Source organism: Haliotis asinina, chromosome 2 (genome assembly GCF_037392515.1).
Source record: "Haliotis asinina isolate JCU_RB_2024 chromosome 2, JCU_Hal_asi_v2, whole genome shotgun sequence".
In the NCBI taxonomy this organism is placed as follows: domain Eukaryota; kingdom Metazoa; phylum Mollusca; class Gastropoda; order Lepetellida; family Haliotidae; genus Haliotis; species Haliotis asinina.
The window spans coordinates 27676925-27700640 of NC_090281.1; the positions used below are offsets into that span (position 1 = coordinate 27676925).

At 39.6% G+C, this 23716-nt stretch overlaps 1 pseudogene; it reads right to left on the bottom strand.

Moving 5' to 3' along the window:
* Positions 1 to 13665: 13665 nt before the first annotated feature.
* On the bottom strand, positions 13666 to 20779 carry LOC137271701 (uncharacterized; annotated as a pseudogene).
* Between the last annotated feature and the right edge of the window lie 2937 nt (positions 20780 to 23716).

Consider the following 23716-nt stretch of genomic DNA (forward strand, 5'->3'; position numbering starts at 1 on the left):
ACGGTACTTCAACCCCCTTCGAGGATACAGCCACTAACAATCTTAGTTGCTAATTCAACTTCCAATCAAAACATATTTATCTATTTACAAGTCATGTAACATGTCTAATTCTCTTAAAAACGTAATGATTAAATGAGCACTAACATTACTAAAAAGATCCTTCATAGTTCATGATTTAAAAAAGTTATCCCTTTTGATGGAATATTCAACACAGTCAAGCAAGACATGCTTGACTGTGGTTCTTTCATCACAAGGGATACAAAACGGAGGATCTTCACCTTTAAGCAAATATTCATGTGTATATCTTGTGTGGCCAATACGACATCGTCACATGATGACCTCTTCAAATATGGACTGACAACCCAAGTAGGTGTAACCAATGCAGGGTTTTATTTCATGTAATTTGTTGATACCTACTTGAGTGTCACACCTAGTCTGCATCAGATCACGGATGTAAGACCTAATGATAACTTTATAATCAGTGTATGGAATAAGAAGTGGTGTCACAGATTTGTTGAGTGCTGCATTAGCAGCAAGGTCAGCCAGTGTGTTCCCAGAAATGCCAACGTGGCTGGGTAACCAACAAAAGACGATGTCGTATTCAAGATCATTATACAATTCGATAATTTCTATTAAAAGTGGATGTTTACAAGAAATATCTTTAATTGCCTGGAGGCAAGAAAGAGAGTTTGAATAGATTATATATTGTTTACGTTTAGGGTGTCTTTGAATATATTTAAGAGCTGTTAATATGGCGGAATTCTATTCTACAAGCTACTGCACCACCGTCCTTGAATCCATCTGTAAATAAGGGTTTGTAATTGCTGTTTATATGTTTTAATTGATGATATTCTTGTTTATATTGTAAGTCATTTGTTTCTGATGGTTTAAATGATGTTAATATTTGGTCAACTTGTGGCCTAACCAATTGCCAAGGAAGAGAAGAAAGAAGACGGGAAGGCGATAGACTTTCCAGCTCAATGCCGGCCGAGTCCAAGAGGCGGAACAAGAGAAGACTCACTGTGTGTTCAATCCTCATAAAGAGAATTGAACACACAGTCATAGGCAGGGTTAGATCCATTAGAATATAATTTAGTAATGCACTTTAAAGACAATTTTATACCACGTTGTGTAAGAGATGGTTCATCGGCCTCAACGTAGAGACTATCAATACGTGAAGTTCTGAAAGACACAAGACAAAGTCTTAAGCCTTGATGGTGGACAGAGTCAAGAAGTTTAAGGTTGCTTTGCAGGCTCCACCATATACAATAGAGCCATAATCAAGTTTTGAGCAGACGAGTGATCGATATAGGTGTAAGAGGGTTGCTTGATCCCCTCCCCACTTTGAGTTGGAAACAACTTTCAACAGGTCAAGAGCCTTCAGGCATTTAGTTTTAAGGGACTTAATATGAGGCAGAAATGTTAAGTGGGAGTCAAAGATGAGGCCCAAGAACGTGGCTTCCTTCACAACTTGATGGGAGTGCCATCTAGAGATAGTTCTGGGGCCTTATGTGGCTTATATTTTCTACAAAAAATGTATACAATTAGTTTTGGATGTAGAAAATTTGAAGCCATTTTTAAGACACCATTTATCTATTTCATTCAAACACAGCTGCAGTTGCCGTTCAATAGTATGCATATTTTTACCACGACAAGAAATATTAAAATCATCCACAAATAACGACCCATCAATTGAATCGTTTAAAACTTTTGATAAACTATTTATCTTTATACTACAAAGTGTCACTGATAAAATACTGCCTTGTGGAACACCTTGATCCTGATTGTAATGATCAGACAGGGTAGAACCCACGCAGACTTGAAATTGTCTGTTATTTAAAAAATTGCCTATGAATTCAGGCAAACGACCTCGCAAACCGAAATCATGTAAATCTCTCAAAATGCCATATTTGCAGGTTGTGTCATATGCTTTCTCGAGGTCAAAAACGATAGACACAGTGTGCTGTTTATTAATTAGCGCGTTTTTCACAAATGATCCAAACGCACTAAGTGATCGACAGTACTTCTGTTTTTACGGAAACCACATTGTGTATCTGTCATGAGGTTATTTGTTTCCAAGTACCAAACAAGTCGATTATTTATCATGCGTTCCATGGTCTTGCAAACACAGCTTGTTAATGAAATCGGACGATAATTGGACGGATCCGTATGATCACGTCCAGGTTTAGGTATTGGTACTACTAAGGCATCACGCCATGAAGATGGAAAATTCCCGGAAGTCTAAATATCATCAAAAATTTATAAGAGCGTCTCTAAACAGGATTCTGGTAAGTGCTTCAGGAGTTGATAATGTATGTTATCAGCTCCTGTAGCAGTATCATGAGCTTGATCAAGAGCAGTATGGAGTTCATGAATAGAAAAAGTTTCATTATAATCTTCCCCATTATCTGAGTTGAAATTAATAGTTTTCTTCCCTTGTTGTTTTTGATACTGCTGGAATTTAGGTATATAATTGGACGAGGAAGAGTGTTTAGCAAGGGTTTCGCCCAGTTTATTTGCAATATCTGATTTATCCGTAAGTAACTGATCTCCATGTTTAAGAAGATGGACAGTTGATTTAGCACCTTTACCTTTGGTTTTCTGGACCATGTTCCATACCTTGGACATGGGTGTCCGAGAATTTATTTTAGATACTTAATTTTTTCCATAAATTGGCGTTTGTTCTGTTCAAAAGTACGCGCTTTAGCATTTAAAATTTTAAATTTATTTAAATGATGCACCATAGGATGCCGACGGAAATAATGTTCTGCTTTTTTCCTTGCCTTCCTAGCTTGTTTGCATTCATCGCTGAACCATGGTTTTCGAATATGTCGAACTGCAGAGTAATTTGCTATACACTCATCAGCTATGGAGTTCATATCATCAGAAAAGCATTTAATAGCATCAGGAGCGTCAATAAAACGTTCAGGTGTAAGTTTTTCAGAACACAGTGTTTCATATAAAGCCCAGTTAGCCTTTTTAAAATTCCGCCTTGATGATGGAGGAACATCAGATGGAGTTACAGCTTTTAATATAGTACGAAAATGGTCACTTCCACAGAGGTCATCGTGGACTGCCCATTCAAAGTCATTAAGTAGTTCTGAATTTGTCGGTGACAAGTCGAGAGCAGAATAGGTCCCTGTACCAGAATGTAAATATGTATTGGAACCATCATTATAAATACATAAATCATTGTCAGAACAAAGGTCCTCCAACAATTTACCTTTAGTGTTTGTATTTACACTACCCCAGAGTGGGTTGTGCCCATTTAAATCTCCCATTATAATACAGGGCTTCGGGAGCTGATCATACAGAACTTGAAGATCGGCTGTGGCAAACGCCGAATACGGTGAAATATAAAGAGAGCATAGTGTAAACGCTACATGTAAAGTAATTCTTATTGCAACAGCCTGCATATTAGTAATAAGTGAAACATGGCTTTGAATAACGTTTTGTCTGACTAGAATGGATGATCCGCCAGTGGCCCTATCACCCGGAGGTGAAAAACAATGTTATGCATTAAATTGACGAAGGTCAAAAGTATCTGTTTGTTTTAAATATGTCTCTTGGAGACATATCGCTGAAGGTGTAAAATCTTGGACTAATAGCTGTAATTCATGTAAATTAGTCCTCAATCCTCTGCAGTTCCACTGTACAATATTATTGGAATAAACTATCTTTTGGGGGGATTTATTGGGGATCTACCCCGCACTCTTTTGGAAGGCGACAAGCTATGTGCCCTAGAGTGGACGTTTTCAGAAATGTCCATGTCTACAAGAGACCCGTATTTATTGAACAATTGAATTTTGTTCAGTGACCCTTTAGGAGCTCTGCCACTTTGTTGTTTTGAAGCATCAGGCTTAGGCTTCGGTTTACTTTTCACTGTTTATTGACTATCAGCTTGAGACTTTGAGTGTGAGTGAGATGATGATTTGTGATCAGAAGAAGACCTTGAGGTACTAGGAAGTGATTCCTCCGTCTGTGATGATATAGCAGGGTACAAAAGCTGTGGAGAATCGCATTTGACCCAAGTGAAGTTAGTTTGGCAGCCTGTGGTTGATGTTGTTTTAGAGCTAGAACCCGATAATGTTTTTGCTACTGTAGCATAACTTTCTGGAAGATCAGATCTCTGGACCAGTTTTTGGCCTCGGAAAAAGAGATATTTTGAGTGAATTTTATTTTATTGATCTCCATTTGCTATTTCCAAATAGGACACTGTTTAGAATAGGACGAATGGTCGCCTAAGCAATTGGTGCATTTTTGTATAATCACTGTCACAGTCTTCTGGTGTGTGTGTCTTCTCACCACAGTGAGCACACACAACAGACAATGTGCAAGTATTTACACCGTGTCCACATTTCTGGCATTTAAAACACCTGAGCGGGATGGGGATGTAGGTATCAACTTGTATGTTACAGTAGCCTGCCTTCACTGATTTCGGAGCATTTGGACATGAGAAAGTAAACAGATACGTATTTGTTTTGACGGTTTCGTTGTTTCTGCCAGGTGAAAAGCGCTTGACATATAGTACACCTTGATCCTTCATTTCAGATCCTATATCAAGGTCCGACATGTCATCAAACAATCGATCTCTATCTCTCAAGATACCTTTACTTGCATTCAAGGTTTTGTGTGCAGAAACCGTGATGGGAATGCCCACGAAAGATTTAATATTCATCAGATTTGCTGCTTGCTGCTTTTTCCCGCACTCGATTAGCAGGGCAGCTGAACGTAAGCGTCTTATGTTCTTCACATACCCTGCAATGCCGTGAATACCTTTGGATACAGCAAAGGGGTTCAACTTCAAAGGTGTCTTGTCAGGAGTCTCAATCACAATGAAACGTGGCCAATACTAAATCGATCTGGAACAATAAAAAAGAGCATATATACATCATAAATACCCGTCAACGAAGGACAGTAAAACAACTAGAATATCACAATTTCAATTAAAACAAGCATAGGAAGTTAAAACTAACAGCACTATTTAGACAATACAATATAAAAACAGACTATAGATCGTCAACAACAGAAGGTAGATCACCACACTAGGAACCATGGGGACTTACAGTACCTTTGCTACCTACATGGACCCTAGTTGGATTTACACCATCCCTTCGGCTGCTGGCGATTGTACGAAAAGTTAGCCGAAATTAAAAGAACATGAATACTACGATTAAAATCCTGGTAGACTTAAATTTACTGTGAATGTTTGTGGACTTACGTACCCTCTCAGGAGGACAATAATTTTACAATACTTCAACCCCCTTTGAGGGTACAGCCACCAACAATTCAAGTTTCTAATCCAAACTACCAATCATTAAAATACATCTATTTACACAACTTAACATTCAAAATTCCACCAAAAAATCAATCTCTTTTAAAAAAACAATAATTAAATATGAATTAACGCTAGTAAAAAGATCCTTCATTGTTTTAACTGTAAAATACTTATCCCTTGTGATGGAGAATTCAACACAGTCAAGCATAATATGCTTGACCGTGGTTCTCTCATCACAAGGGATACAAAACGGAGGATCCTCACCTTTCAAAAGGTGCACATGAGTATATCTAGTATGGCCAATACGACATCGTCTTAAAATAACTTCTTCAAATCTGGACTGACAACCCAAGTAAGTGTAACCAATATGCGGTTTTATTTCATGTAATTTATTTATACCTACTTGGATGTCCCACTTCTTCTGCATCAGATCACGGATGTAAGTTCTAATGCTAGCTTTATAATCAGCGTATGGAATAAGAAGTGGTGTCACAGATTTGTTGAGTGCTGCCTTGGCAGCAAGATCGGCCATTGCGTTACCGGAAATACCTACGTGGCTGGGTAACCAACAAAAGACGATGTCGTATTGGCCAGTGGCAAGATTATTATACAATTCAATAATTTCAATTAAAAGTGGATGTTTACAAGATATATTTTTAATAGCCTGAAGGCAAGAAAGAGAGTCTGAATAGATTATATATTGTTTACGTTTAGGGTGTCTTTGAATATATTTAAGAGCTGTTATTATGGCGTTAGCTTCTGCTGTAAAAATAGAACAGTTATCTGGTAATCTAGAAGATATTGTTCTGGATCCAATGACAGTGGCACAAGCCACAGCGCCACCGTCCTTGGACCCATCTGTAAATAAGTATTTATAATTGCTATATTTATGTTTCAGTTGATTATATTCTTGTTTATACTGTAATTCATTCGTTTCTGATTTTTTAAAAGTTGTAAATGTTAGGTCCACTTGTGGCCTAACCAACTGCCAAGGAGGAGAAGAAAGAAGACGGGAAGGAGCTATGTTTTCCAGCTCAATGCTGACAGCAGAAATAAGTGGTTTTATTCTTAATCCAAGAGGCGGAACAAGAGAAGGTTTTTTATTGTATAAATCCTCATACAGAGGATTGAAGACACAGTTATATGCAGGGTTTGATTCATTTGAACATAGTTTTGTTACATACTGTAAAGCTAATTTTATACGTCGCTGCTCAACAGATGGTTCATCAGCCTCGACATACAGGCTGTCAACAGGTGAAGTTCTGAAGGAGCCAAGACAAAGTCTTAGACCTTGATGATAGACTGAATCTAATAGTTTTAAGTTGCTTTTGCAGGCTCCACCATAGACAATGGAGCCATAGTCAAGTTTTGAACGCACGAGAGATCGATATAGATGGAGAAGGGTAGCTTGATCCCCTCCCCATTTTGAATTTGAAACCACTTTCAACAAGTCAAGTGCTTTCAGGCATTTAGTTTTAAGTTACTTAATATGTGGTAAAAACGTTAAATGTGAATCAAAGATAAGACCCAAGAACTTGGCTTCCTTCACAACTTTAATGGCCGTCCCATCTAGAGATAGTTCAGGGTCTTTATGTGGTTTGTATTTTCGACAAAAATGTATGCAGTTAGTTTTTGATTTAGAAAATTTAAAGCCGTTTTCAAGACACCATTTATTAATCTTGTTTAAACACAACTGCAATTGCCGTTCAATGGTATGCATATTTTCACCACGGCAATAAATATTAAAATCATCCACAAATAACGATCCATCAATTGAATCGTTTAAAACTTTAGATAAACTGTTGATCTTGATGCTAAAAAGAGTGACAGACAAAATACTGCCTTGTGGAACACCCTGATCCTGATTGTAATGATCAGACAGGGTAGAACCCACACGGACCTGGAATTGTCTGTTATTCAAAATCTTGGCTATAAATTCAGGCAAACGACCTCGCAATCCGAAGTCATGTAAATCTCAAGATCAAAAAAGATAGACACATCGTGCTGTTTGTTAATTAATGCGTTTTTTACAAATGATTCCAAACGAACTAAGTGATCGACCGTACTTCTGTTTTTACGGAAACCACATTGTATATCTGTGATAAGGGTATTAATTTCCAAATACCAAACAAGTCGATTATTTATCATGCGTTCCATGGTCTTGCAAACACAGCTTGTCAATGAAATCGGACGATAATTGGACGGATCCGTATGATCACGTCCAGGTTTAGGTATGGGTACCACTATAGCATCACGCCATGAAGAAGGAAATTTCCCGGAAGTCCAAATATCATCAAACATATACAAGAGCGTCTCTAAACAGGATTCTGGTAAGTGCTTCAGGAGTTGATAATGTATGTTATCAGCTCCTGTTGCAGTGTCGTGAGCTTGATCAAGGGCAGTATGGAGTTCATGAATAGAAAAAGTTTCATTATAATCTTCCCCATTATCAGAATTGAAATTAATACTTTTCTTTTCTTGTTGTTTTTGATATTGCTGGAATTTAGGTAAATAGTTGGAAGAGGAAGAGTGTTTAGCAAGGGTTTCGCCCAGTTTATTTGCGATATCAGATTTATCCGTAAGTAACTGATCTCCATGTTTAAGATGATGGACAGTAGATTTAGTACCTTTACCTTTAATTTTCTGGACCATGTTCCATACCTTGGACATGGGTGTCCGAGATTTTATTTTGGATACATAATTTTGCCAAGATTGGCGTTTGTTCTGTTTAAAAGTACGCCTCGCTTTAGCATTTAGAATTTTAAATTTACTTAAATTATGCACCATAGGATGGCGACGGAAATAATGTTCTGCTTTTTTCCTTGCCTTCCTAGCTTGTTTGCACTCATCGTTGAACCATGGTTTTCTTATGTGTGGAACTACACAGGACATTGGTATACACTCATCAGCTATGGCGTTCAATTCATCAGAAAAACATTTAATAGCATCGGGAACGTCAATAAAACGCCCAGGTTGAAGTTTTTCAGAACACAGTGTTTCATATAAAGCCCAGTTAGCCTTTTTAAAATTTCGCCTTGATGATGGAGGAACATCAGATGGAGTTACAGCTTTTAATACAGTAGGAAAATGGTCACTTCCACAGAGGTCATCGTGGACTGCCCATTCAAAGTCATTTAGTAGTTCAGAATTTGTGAGTGACAAGTCGAGAGCAGAATAGGTCCCTGTACCAGGGTGTAAATATGTGCTTGAACCATCATTATAAATACATAAATCATTGTCAGAACAAAAATCCTCCAATAACTTACCTTTAGTGTTTGTAGCTACACTACCCCAGAGTGGGTTGTGCCCATTTAAATCTCCCATTATAATACAGAACTTCGGGAGCTGGTCATAGAGAGCTTGAAGATCAGTTTTGGCAAACGTCGAAGACGGCGAAATATAAAGAGAGCATAGTGTAAACGCTACATGTAAAGTAACTCTCACTGCAACAGCCTGCATATTAGTATTAAGTGAAACATGGCTTTGAATAACGTTTTGTCTGACTAGAACGGATGATCCGCCAGTGGCCCTATCACCCGGAGGTGAAAAACAATGTTATGCATTAAATTGACGAAGGTCAAATGTATCTGGTTGTTTTAAATATGTCTCTTGGAGACATATCGCTGAAGGTGTAAAATCTTGGACTAATAGCTGTAAATTAGTCCTCAATCCTCTGCAGTTCCACTGTATAATATTATTGGAATAAACTATCTTTTGGGGGGATTTATTGGGGATCTACCCCGCACTCTTTTGGAAGGCGACAAGCTATGTGCCCTAGAATGGACGTTCTCAGAAATGTCCATGTCTTCAAGAGACCCGTATTTATTAAACAGTTGAATTTTGTTCTGTGACCCTTTAGGAGCTCTGCCACTTTGTTGTTTTGAAGCATCAGGCTTAGGCTTCGGTTTACTTTTCACAGTTTGTTTACTATCAGCTGTCGATTGAGACTTTGAGTGTGAGTGAGATGATGATTTGTGATCAGAAGAAGACTTTGAGGTACTACGAAGTGATTCCTCAGTCTGAGATGATATGGCAGGGTACAAAAGCTGTGGAGAATCACAATTTACCCAAGTCAAGGTAGTTTGGCAGTCTGTGGATGATTTTGTTATTTTAGGGGTAGACTCCAATGAAGTTTTTGCTACTGTAGCATAACTTTCTGGAAGATCAGACCTCTTTACCATTTTTTTTGCCTCAGAAAAGGAGATATTTTTAGTAAACTTTATTCTGTTTATCTCCATTTGCTCTTTCCAAACAGGATACTGTTTTGAAAATGAGGAGTGGTCGCCTGAGCAGTTGGTGCATTTTTTTACGTTACTGTCACAATCTTCTGTTGTGCGTGTCTTTTCACTGCAGTGAGCAGTGAGAACAGACAATGTGCAAGTATTGACACCGTGGCGGAACTTTTGGCATTTGAAACACCAAAGGGGATTCGGAATGTACTTTTCCACACTGATATTACAGTATCCAGCTTTAAGTGATGTTCGAGCAGTAGGTGATGAGAAAGAAAACAGATAGGTATTAGTTTCAATAGTTGTGTTGTTTTTACGGGTTGTGAAACGTTTGACATATAATACACCCTGATCTTTCATTTCGGAAGCGATATCAAGTTCAGACATGTCTGCCAGTAAGCGATCTCGATCACGTACGATTCCATTGCTCGTGTTCAGTGTTTTGTGGGCCGTGACAGTAACCGGAGTGCCAACGAAAGTGTCAGTGTTCAAAAGGTTCGTTGACTGTTGCCTTTTGGCGCACTCGATCAACAGTGCACCAGAACGTAATTGTCTAATGTTCTTTACATCACCGGCAATGCCTTGGATACCTTTAGACACCGCAAAAGGGTTTAACTTTAAAGGTGCATTATCTTTGGTCTCAATGACAATAAAACGTGGCCAGTAGTCAACGTGTTTAGACGGTCTGAGGTCATCAACAGGGTCATTTTCAAGAGGACGTTTGCTCTTTTTAGTAAGGGTTTCGTAAGCCATGGTGAGTTATTTAGGTTTCATCATCCGAGCTCACCACCCACCACGGAGTATCACAAGGACAATGCTAAAGCAAGCGGGCCTCCAGCCTACAGCACCAAGGATACCCGGATGATATACTCCAGCAGAAGAATTATGAACAATTGATCCACCAGATTGGCCCATGAGCCATCGCCTCCTGGGCATAAGACTCTAGGCAAAGTTTTGAACGTCAGAATTCAAATCAAACATGTTTATAAAAATAAAACCAAGACCAAAATTACATTAATTTCAAATTATACTTGTGCAATGATAAATATACATAGATTCCATGCACAGGGCTTGGCATGACCAGCCGATTGGTCGAACCGGGCCCATTGGACCGCCCGTCTAGGCGAAGTCAGGGCCAAAGTGGTGTATTGAGCAACAGGAACACGGTTGCAAGCTCCTATTGCCCTCAACCACCAGGATCCATTCCTCCGCCGACACAGGGCCCCAACCCACGGCAAACGGGTTGGTGGACCAAATATCCCCCCGGGTCCACTACGGGGGTGTTGGCGAGCTCTTAGCGTTACCCAGCACCCACCACGAGGAGGTGGCTCGCCACGGGTGCCCACTTTGTTGAACATCATAAAGTCAACAATTGTATGCCTACATCAAACTTCCTTACTAACCCTAGCAGACACAGTTTTGCGGGCAAGGTAGTAGAAAGCAAGAACCAAGTGGCACAATTCTGGCATACAGTTCTTTAAACGTGCAACGAGGCACAAAGAAGTATGACAGGAACATATTAGGGATTTTGCCCAACCCTTCTCTCGCAAGCCCAGTGGATGATTTTTGGTGGATTCCAAATGGGGCGTGATGATAAACGCTATCTCTAAGTTGTCTTGTGTGTCAGTGTAAATTCAGAGGTACTTTTCAATCCAAGATGATTATGCCAAATTTTACTGATTTAAACTAAATAGTAGTCACAGCAGAAAGTAAATAAAAATGAATATAGGATATTAGCAAAAATGCTCAAATCACAAACAACCCTACTCCAACAGTGAATGAGTTTAGTTTTACGATGAACTCAGCAATATTCCACCTATATGACGGTGGTCTGTAAATAAGCGAGTCTGGACCAGATAATCCAGTGATCAACTACTCCAAACGACGGAAGACAGCCGACATATACACACACATCCGTTTACGTACTGAAAACAGTGATGATTGTTTTTAGGAGAAATAGAAAAATATGTCGCAAAACAACAAAAGGAAAACAAAACAGTCAAGTTACTATCCCTAATAGCCCCAGCCCCAAAACGACACATCCTTATTAGTGATGAATCTGACATGCAGATGTTTAATTTGAATACTGTTTCAGATAGGTTTAAGGAATCCAAACAGTGTGTGAAGACGTTTATTGAATGATGCTAACAACTTAATTATACAAAAACACAGAATATCAAACAAAGTAAGGTTTATCGAGTGAAAACAAAAAGCACAAAATATATTTAGATATCTCCAATTAAAACACAAATTCGGTAAAATTTTATGCATTGCCTTAATATTACAGAAAACATGATATGATATTATTATTAAAATTTAGAAACAACGTAAAACAAACAAAAGAGAAAAGAGTGACCAAAGGAACGTAACAAATATAAAGATATAAACATGTGAACATATGAAATGACGATAAATATAGCCAAAGTTTACAAATGTCAGTCAACAGTAAACTTTGACATCATAAGAAACAGTAGCTGACAAATAGAAACAAAATGACCAACACAAAGGGAGTCAAACGTTGAATTTCTTCCACTATCACTCAGAAGTACCCTCCCACATTAGGACATGTGATATAACTGTATGCTCATCAAACTCCCTTATTAACACTTGTATAAAATTGCTTCACGCTGTTTTATGTTCCTATTTGTTATCAATAAAGACACAGACATCGTCACTTTGTTGAATATCATAAAGTCAACAACTAGACTTACCTGTTGTAATCTAGTCGGTTTCCGCCTGCTGAAAGGTTCTATATTTACGAAATCAACATAATATGTTCCAAAAATTGATTGATTCAAATTGTTGTCTCCATTCTAACATGACCGATCTAAATAAAATCTCGTCTGTGATAGGGATGTTCGGTGCCTTTCTTAGGGAGTTTATAACATTGAAACGTAAAAAGTAGTGGTCAAACGAAATCAATCAAATGGTTGATCAGTGCAATTATTTTTAAGTAAGGAACAGTTTGGTCAAACAAACCCCACAAGCACGACAGACACCACTGTACTGTTTTGTGTGATATACCACTGTACCCCCTGCCAAACACTACGCGGAATGCCCTGACCTGCTTATTTTCTTGGCCGTAGCTGTTAACGGTCACGTGACTGTATGTCAAAAGTGAATAGTGTGCCAGTGTTATATTATGTGAAATATGAAATATGTCTCAAACACAACTGATTATGTCGAATTTAACTATGGAAATTAAACAATGAAAACACATATCATACGAGTGTCAATACACTATAGACATTACACCAACAATAAGACCAATAGCTATAACGAGAAATAGAACAAAACCCATGACGAATGAAATACATAGTAGTTACAGCACTAAAGAAAACAAAAGTGTCCAATCTCTAGAAAGCAGACCCGTGAAGGTCCCGGAGTAGAACAGGCCTTCAGCAAACCATGCTTGCCATAAAAGGCGACTCAGCTTGTCGTAATAGGCGACTAACGGGATCGGGTGGTCAGGCTCGCTGACTCGCTTGACATATGTCATCGGTTCCCAATTGCGCAGATCGATGCTCATGTTGTTTATCACTGGATTGTATGGTCCAGACTCGATTATTTACAGGCCGCCGCCATATAGCTGGAATATTGCTGAGTGCGGCGTAAAACTACACTCACTCACTCACTCACTAGAGAGCAAGATGAAATTATATGAACAGGGTAAGCAGTTCCACCCATCTCTCAAGCAGCTTGAATGAAGCATTATGCTTGTTTAAAAACACACAGCTAACTCTCGGTCAACGCTCTACTCTTTATGACAACATGTTAAAATACATTTTTTACGTACTGGCATAAGTGCCAACTGAGGATACATTCTGGGAACATTTAAGTCATTTGAACACTGATCATATAAGAACAACAATATGTATTCCCTCGCGTTTCACGTCGTTGATACGAGGAACCTGACATTTTGAGCATGCATGTGAAAATTCACATTTCATTGTGGATTATGATACATACAGTATCTTTCCAAACCCCTGAATATTTATATGAAGACTTACTTCGGGGAGCTAAACCAAACACAAACACATCAGTATATGTATCATTGTGTTCGTCAAAGTGTAGAGAGATCACTCGTTTTGACAAAATGGCACATGGATGTGCCAGAAGCTCTGTCGCTTCATGCTCGAATTTGTCTTAACTTTCGAACTATCTCCTGCCTTCATAATTCTCATATGCAGCAGTACTGTCGTCGATGTTGATGTCGCTGTGTGTGGCTTTGAATCTCAGCCCCGTGTACATGTCTTCACCTGCTGCACCACCAGTAACACTATCAGGCACCGCGTAGATGGCCATGGAGGTTGAGGGAGCATCGGTAGCTTGTTCTGCAGCTCTCGTAAATGGCATCGTCTTCCTTCGGCTATAGGAATACGGAGAAACAGATAAAAGTACGGCTCAACGGTTAGCACATTTTGGAACTTACATTACAAAATACAGCAAAACAACAACAAAACGTAGTTAGCAACTATGATCTCAATCGCTTAATAACCCCTGAGCATGAACTCTAAACTATATTGAAATGTTACCGAAGCTTTACCTTAGACCATGTAGACGTTTTACACACAGGAGAACCCTATGGGATTGACAGTCTGAAGAGATTCTCTCTCGAACATACGCTTAAGCTACGACTGTCTGTATGTAATCCACAATCAGTTAAGCATGTTTCTTAGACAGGACGTAATCACTATTTCCAAGGTTAGTGTCCTTGACCTTTATTGCTTTTCAGGGGCAGTTTATGTCCTAAAGACAACCTTTTTGTCAAAGTAGCCGACAAATATGACGATCAGATGGTTACCATGTCCTCTTTCCACACCCTTGTTTATACTCTCAACCAGTCCTTATATCATCCCCTTTTATATTGTTTGTCCTGTTTTAGAGATATATGCTATTTTTTATTCTTCTTGAGACTGTGATATCCTAGGCGGTTTTACTGTCCTTCGACGGCATCTTTTTCATAATTTAACATAAAGTACTATGTAAACCAATTATGGCTGAAATATTGCCTATGTGACTATAAACTATTACTCACTCACTCACTTTATATCAGCACATTCAAGAACTAAGATTTTTGAGAGGAAAAAATATCTGAGACTTACCTGTATAACACATATACCACAAAAGCGCCGAGGAGAGCCAAGATGACAATAGCACAGACTAGACCCACGGTCATTGCAGAGTTGTTGGAACTGCCAGCTGAAATGAATGTTTTTGTCTTCGACACATTATACTTTTTCATAAAAAATGATTCATTGAAATGTTTATGTTAGAAGGACTCTTGTATTTCAATCTGTACAATTCACTAACTCGAGAAAAGGAGAAATACTCACATTGGATGGAACCACTTGTATTTAACTTGTTACCGCTTCCATCTGGTGTGGAAGTCTCTGAAACGATTGCATGAATCCATTTAGCATCTACATTGTCTTGAATAATATCCAAGTATTCAGTATTTCACGACCTGAGATAAAGATCCTCAATTGGCACAATAGTCGTAACTGAGCCTTACTAGAATTTTAGTCTAAACTCCTTTTCTTGAGTAAATAATGTTAAGGTTTTTGTAAATTAAAAGTAGAAGTCTGACACAGAAATAATGTCATTTGAGGTTTTGTTCATAGTACTCGTGGCGTTGCTCACATGTACTTTTAATAAATGTCTTTGATTTAGCTTGGAATGAAACTTGACAGAACGTTACAATCAAGTCTTGTACACGATACCCGGAATCCCCACACTAAACTTTTTGTGACAGTTTTTATTGACAAATTCTGCTCATATTTGCTATTTATACCTACAGTGGTAAACACACACATATTCGGCACACATATTGTTTAAACAACAGTTACTATGTCCCTTCTTGAATTCCATAATGGTAGACGCCAAGTGGAGAATTTAAGGATTTATAGTCAATACATATACATTTAAATGTGGAAAATAGGATTTCAATCGCTTCAAACATACTTATGTTATCGACGAGAGCAAGAATATCGGGATTCCCAATTTTCATACGACACCCAAGGAAAAATATCACTTTACAAGGAATTGTTCCATGTCAAGCCTCGATATATAGAAGGGAGCTACTGTCTTCACTCATAAAATATCACAATGCTTTAATACGTCCATTTACAGATTGGTATTTAACAGACAGCGTCCCTTCGAGATTCTCTTGCAATATTACTGTTATTAAAACAACGTCGATCAATATTTTTCAATGAAATGCATATCACAATTAAAATCATTATATCTTTACTTGCATTGCTTAACTATTTGGGTTCCATTCCTAGTGTTGTAATTAACATTATCTTCAAGTGCGTTAGTACAAACAACTGCTCTGACAACACACTTGACGTGAACCAACCCATGACTAAGTTGAAAAGCCATTTGTGTCAGTTGCAGCCTCCCAGTAAAGTTGGCACACTTTGGCAGCTTAGGTACATTCAACTCCCGGTAAAACCCAACTCAGCTCAACTTGTTTCATTTGTGATAGTATGGTAACTGTTTGTTAGTGGTGCTAAGGTCATTGCCTAATAACGTTGATAATTTATTCTGTCGTTTTTGCTGAATATCACATTCGTGTCCATGTCATACTACGCTCGTGCCTTTACGTCGGCATTTCCAACAAATACCAACATTTGATATAATATAACATAATATCACACTCGTAATATCCTCTATGTACATTAATAGACCAACCTGTATTAGGATATGTCCAAAAACTGTATCCTCCATTGTATATGGTCATGTCATATCCAAGTAATGCAAAGGAAGAATTAGAACGGATGGCTGTTGTGTATCCTACACCTCTCAATGTATCCACTTTGTATCTTGTACCTGGTACATTCTTGAATGTGACCGGGGAGCTGTAGACTGTAGACGTAGCGTGATGGGTTTGTTGAACGTCGACATGTTCTTGGTCTGTCAGTATCTGCATAGTACTTCGGGCTTGTAGTGTTGTTATCGAGGAGTAGAGACTTACTGGAGGCACTACAACTAGCGCATCATAAGAGTAATACATTCCAAATGTACACAATGTGACCATGGCTGGCCTTGTGGTGTTGAAGTAGAACAGTTCAGTATTTCCATATTGTTTACGGTACAATCGATCTTCACCCATTGATATGGAAGAACCGTTATCAAACATGATGCCTGTGTCACTGTGGTCAGTAACAACTTGAAGCTGGTATGGTAGGTCATGCTCGTATGTTCGGTAATACGCCCGAAAGTATACAGAGTCTGCGATAGCGACAATATACTCCTTTCCATAATGCTTTACAGGCAGCAATTGCTCGAAAGTAGTGAAGACTGTATTGCGCACATCGTATGTTCCACTATACACAGCTATTGCTTCCGTAGCATAAACGATGGTTCTGGTCATATCCGATGAACTGTTTAAGGAGAAATATTCATACCTTTCTAATCCTACCTTGAGAGTGTCCCCGTTGATATATGTCCTGCCGTCATACGTGACGTTGCCGTCCAGTCTGAAGATGATGTCAATATCCACCTTCTTGTTGTGTGTGGCTATCACCAAGACGGATATGGACGACGTTGTGTCCCGGTAAATGTTGTCAGTAGAAGGAAGGCAAGATGACATGATGTACTTCGTGCCTAGTGCCGACACGGGATGGGAGAGAAAGACGTGTAAGAGTTCATTCCCCCTTCGACCTGAATAGCATCATCTCCGACATGAACAAGCACTACACTGGTAGTTGTGGTATTGAGGTAAAAGTAGTCTGTGTTGTAAGGATTGAAGCGCCGAGACCAGACCCGCCCAGAGTGTGGATCCTGTACCTGCCACTGGCCTCCTGTCTCTCCAGCACTGGCGAGTATCCGAAGGATGTAATCGCTGTTGTGCCTGGAGTACCCATCGAGTGCCATCAAGTAACTTTCACCTGTAAGGCATAGTCCTCTTTATGTACTTGATGACCTGCTTATTGAATAATACATCTAGATGTATGTCTAGATATAGATGTTTATATCCAGAGATCTCCATTAACGAGTATTTCAATTGACATAGGTCAGTGAGGCCATGTGTCAATATAAATTATATGCTGGCACGTAAGCACATTTTTGGAAGAAATACTGAAGTGATACGGGTTTTAAGTTTTAAGTAATCCTTTTAGTAAGGAATAGGGACAAAGACGTAATAATCAAACTCAATCTGTTTCACAGAGCTGTACTTCAGCCTACATAGATCTACATATTACAGAGATGTACTAAAGAGTCAAAACGTTCTAGAATTATAAACAGAACGGTGTGGTGAATATCCGTGGAAACTGTGACAAATACCTGAATAACGTTCTGGTTCCTCAACAGACAGATTGTAGCCGGTGTTATATACTGTTCCGTTATAGAAGGACAGAGCTGTGAAGGGGAAGTCGCTGGATACGAATGTAAACTCTACACGTCGTGACTGTGACTGTACCAATGTGCCGGCTTTGTATCTGCTGCCCGCTATGTCCACCCATGTCAGAAAATTGTTTAGTCGTGTATCTTTAATCAGCACTCTCGATCTCCTGTCGGTTAGAATCTTTAGTTTTGTATCAAGATTGTTATAATATAACCACACAGATCTGTGTGTGACGTACGAGTGTACTGGTGGGACGGTTGTGAAGGAACTGTTGTAACCATCTGCTCTACTGAGAGTCACCAGTACCGGGCTTCTGGCGGTGAAGTGAAGATTTTCTCCACGTTCAAGTGAGCGGTTATAGACACGACGCTCGCCAGTAGAGGCTGTAGCCCCATAACTGAATGTTATCTGCACGTGGCTGTGTTCACTGATGATCTGCATCTCCATTTTGGTGTCGTCTACAGCAACAACATACTCCTGTCCGTAGTGCTTGACCGGCAGTAGTTGGTCATACACAGTGTACTTAGAGGCATATTCCATACCACTGTAGACGGCTATGCTCTGTTCACTGGTAATGACTGTTCCATTCAGATCATATATAGTCGACATCTTCAACGTTTGATATGGATTGAGTTTAAGGGATAATTTATCGCCATCACTGTAATAGTAACCGGCAAAGTTAACACTTCCCGTGGCCATTCGAAAGAATATATCAACAGTAGTACTCATGTTGTGGGTAGCTATTAGTAACAAGGACTCATAGTAACGGCTAGGGGTGAGGCTGGATGGTACAATATAGTTGGTTCCAAGGGCAGATATTGGAAGGGGAGAGAATACACCGTCAGCATCTACCACAATGTTTATATCTGTGTCACTTCCGCTCACAGTCATAGTCGTGATTTTTTTCTGATCGTTTATACGGACTGAACTACCACGGAAGAGGGTCAATTCATACGATCCTCTGTAGGCGAGGTGTGGATACTGTATCTCCACCAGGCCCCCAGTTTCTCCTGCTATGTACTTGAGGTACGCGTATTTGCCTCTGTATGCCACAGACACCAAGTAGTCTTCACCTGGAAAGTCAATTCAACACGAAATTACTTCAATGAATTTTGTTCTTAAGCCTGTTATTGTTGAGCCCAAATAAAAGCACGAAGGTATGAAGTACCAGTGACAATAAGTATTATAATGCGCAAAATGTGAACAGCAGTGTTCCTGCTATCGAGAGGTCAGTATCAATATGACTTGAATGATATCCATCAAAGGCCAAGGGAATCTTCAAATTGCAGTCATATTCTACAACGCCAATGTCATTTATAACCATGTGACCTCCATTGTTCTGACAAACTCGGTTTGGTGGGGTCGCCCAGTGGTTAAACTCGTCACACCGAAGATTCGAGTGCAGTTGGTAAAGCCCATTTTGGTGTTCCCTCCGAAGTAATATTGATGTAATATTGCCACAAGCGGCTTTAAACCTAAGTCACTCTCTCAAAACAACAACGGATGGGTGACAAGTTCCGTCTCAGTCAGTAATGTTCCTGTGAATTCTAAAGTGCCAGAAGCTGACCTGTCAGGGATGCGTGTACTATATTAATGTAAGAAAAACCTTTACTTCAATCTCTGTAGTGTCAGCGAGAGTGTCATTTGACAGATACTTCTATACTCGTCAGTAACCAAGTGTATTACGACAAGAAACGTTTACATTTTCGTGGTTTTGTTTTCCTTCGAGTTTTGTTGACATGTTGTTTTTTTAAACAAATATTTCAGTTAATGATTATCTCTTCATACGATAGGAACAACGTTACTAAATGTAATAGCCAATAGATGTCAGGTTGCTGTAACAGCTACACGGTACTGTGGAATTACAATAGAAATAACATAAGTTAAATCGACAATAATAGAATGATGTGACGTTTGTGCATATTTTATGTTTCACAAAGGTCTGGTAAATCGGGAGTATCAAATGATGATAAGCTTCTGGTGCACCTCCACACAACGAAATGTGATGACCATTCTTCCGTGTAAATGCAGGTAAGTACGCCGCTGCGTGAAGTAAATATGCACGGACGACATACATATAGGGACACCGCGCCGTGCCACACCTCGAAATAGATTTAAAGAGGTAACAATCCCTTATAGACTGGTATATCTTTTGTGAACATTGTGGTTGGAAACATACTTCAGTATCAGCTACTTCAAAACTAACTGATATGCTATGCAATGCTATCACAATGTACGGACGATCACGTATCGTATTTGTTCTAGGTTGTATGTGGTACCCCAATTGCGTTCCACATACACACAGTCGTGATTCAGGCAAACTTTGCTATTGTTAACTATTCATGGCCCTAATCTAAAGGACTGTTAGCGATCGACCACCAAGAAACAGCTCTTCTCAGAATCACAAGGCTTCATTCGTTCATGTCATTTCAAATTTCCAGAATAGTCTCGCTTCCACGTCGTTGTATGTCCAACAGAATGGTCCGAAATTGTCTTATATCGGCCTTGCATAGAGGCAGACGACCATTTCTATCACGAACAGTACAAACCAGGAAGAGTGACTTATGATACCTCAGAAATAAGGCATATGCACATCTGACGACGGTTGGATGGTGTGTAGATGCCTCGGATACGAAATCGCCAGTCGACGCAGTAGGCGCTTTTTGTTGCACGACTAGCTCGGTGTCAAGCTCAATGTCCCAACAAAGAATAGAAAATTTCTTACAGAGGTTTCCGCTTTGTGAAATAGTCACTATTAAACTGCTTATATAGTGTAGCACCGTGTATACTGGGACAAAACATGAGTTACTTACAATTACCGCTCTGCAGCACTGTCAACAGAACCACCAAACTAAAACCCTTACAAACCATCCTCTCTATGTACCGTTCTCGTTTCCTGTCAGAACAAAGGATGGACATTCCAAGTGTCTACTGAGATGTGGCGAAAATTAGATCAGCGTCAGAATTATCGCCACAACCCTGGTGACACACAAGGTATGTGCAGTGATCAGGTTTCTATACACCCACTGTGATTCACATCCTGGTTTACACATCACTCCATTTGTCCGAGAGGATATATCATATTGAAATAGTAACAAGGTAGTGTTGCATCGCTACGAGGAGTAAACGTTCACCCTGTGAGTGAGTGTTTTGCAACGTTAAAGCCAGATGAAAAGCCGTTGATAAGGTAGGACTGAAGGTAGGTAGTAATATGGCCTTATCACACTATATGGTTTTGAATGAGTAAGTTTAGTTTTAGCAATTTCCCCGGGATAGTTAGTTTTGGAAAATTCAGCCACACACTGTCGCAATTTAGTCAAAATATAGTGGGTTAGAATAGTCTCACAGGTTTCACACCCAAATGACCTCCCTAAGGAGTTCCATGTTCCAAACTCAAAACATTTCGGTATGAATTTGGAAGAACGATTTGATGCAAGTCATTACTCTTTGTTTAATCGCAATATCCAGAACATTTGTATTTATGGCTAGATTGTCTAGTGTTGCTAATAGCTGAAGAGATGGTATAAATCCAGTTCCCATGGTCCCTACGATGGCGATCTATCTTCTGCTTTTGGCAATCTGTAGCCTTTTTTTACATCATTTACGGTCAAAATATTTTAGATTTAATTACTATTTCTTTAATTCAGTTTTGTTGTGACAGGTGGTACCCGTGAACAGCCACCTCCACGTGGTGGGTGCTGGGTAACGCTAAGAGCTGTTCAAATCCCCGTGTGGACCCAGGTCAAGTAGGTCCATAGCACCCCATTGCTGGTCTGAATTGGACAACCTGTTTGCCGTGGGTTGCGTCCCGTGTCGGTGGAGGACGGTATTCTGGTGGGTGAGGGCAGTAGGAGCCTGAACCATGTTCCTGTTCCTCAACACACCACATTGGCCGTTGCTTCACCTAGACGGATGGTAGAATCGGCCAGATTCTATCAATCGGCTGGTAACGCCAAGCCCTGTGGACTGGTATGTCACTTCACAAATCTAATGTGAAAATGTTTTACTTTTGGACTTGGTACATTTGTTCAGATCAGATGTCAATGATTTTTCAATATGATGTTTTGCTCTTTGGCCCATGAGCGACCAAAAAGACTTTAGGCAATCTGGTGGATTAGTTATTTGTAACTCTTCTGCTGGAGTATATCATCCGAGTATCCTTGGTGATCCTAAAAAAGATCTTTCATAGTTTGTGATTTAAAATAGTTATCCCTTGTGATGGAATATTCAACACAGTCAAGCAAAACATGCTTGAGTGTGATTTTTTCATTACAATGGATACAATAAGGAGGATCTTCACCTTTTATTAAATATTCGTGAGTATACCTCGTATGGCCAATGCGACATCGTGGCATAATGACCTTCCTCAAAACTGGACTGACAACCCAAGTAAGTATAACCGATGTAGGGTTTTATTTCATGTAATTTGTTGATACCTACTGGAGTGTCTCACCCCTTCTGCATCAGATCACGAATGTAAGATGTAATGGTAGCTTTATAATCAGTGTAGGAAATAAGAAATGGTGTGACAGGTTTGTTGAGTGCTGCCTTAGCAGCAAGGTCAGCCAAAGTGTTACCAGAGATTCCAACATGGCTAGATAACCAACAGAAGACGATGTCGTATTGGCCAGTTGCAAGATCATTATAAAGTTCAATAATTTCTATTAAAAGTGGATGTTTACATGATAGGTTTTTAATTGCCTGAAGGCAAGAAAGAGAGTCTGAAAAGATGATATATTGTTTACACTTAGGATCTCTATTGATATATTTTAAGGCTGTTAATATGGCGTTTGTTTCCGCCGTGAAAATAGAGCTGTTATCAGGCAATCTGGAAGATATTGTTCTGAGTAGTATAGGTAATAGGGGTTCTGGACCACTTTCAAGAAATGTCTCTACAAAGCCTTATTTACTAAATAAGGCTTTGGTTGGGCCATTAGCTCTTGCTACTATTACCCCTACTACAAAAAAGTTGGCGGTAATTACTGTGCCTTGGTAGGAGGTAATACTGTGCCGTACGGTACGATCAATAATTCTTCTCTTACAAATCCCCTACCCGGCCCATCCCTCAAGTAGTACAAGTTAGGTTCGTCGGCTTTTATATCCACTTTATCTATGTTGTAAGTTTTGACTGACCATATAGGATCGGTGGCTCGCTTACGGCTATCGCCCTCGTGTTCCCCTACTACTTAACGTTTGTGCCTATGTCATGTTTATATCGATGAAACAGTTTAACGTGAACCGCCTACGATCTCTTTGGTGTTCATAATAAAGGCTTGCTGGGCTTTTTGTATCCCCTGTTCTATGTACTTTTTTTTCTCGTCCTCGCTGATAGCAGACTTACGAGACTTGGATCGAATATCTTGTTTCATTCCGTTATATTTTTTGAGTTCAGAGAGGATTGAACGAAACTCCTCTTCTGAGATCTTACTGTCAGAGAGTGCCGTGGAAATTCGCTCACTCACTGTGTTCAGCTTTGCTTCGGCCAGAACCCTGATCTCGTTGTGTTTCAATGCCTTACGATTAAGTCTGCGTGATACTAACTTAAGCGCCAACCCTACCAACCCTGTCACCCCAGCCGTTATTTCAATACCTAGCACTATAGGTGCAGCCACGATGGTGGTTAACAACCCAACGCCTGCCGCCCCTAGTCCCATGCTGGTTGTCATAAGGGCAGTGTCAGCCCCGTCCACGATATTGAAAGCTCTATTATATTTTTTACATAGTGCTTTCCGCGTGTCACGGTCTTGTTCTAATTGGCGTTTCACATCACATAACTGCCTCAAGCGGAACCCATCTACGGTTTCCAGCGTCTTCGCTACTTCCTCTACGACTGGGTACAGGCCCATCCTATAATGT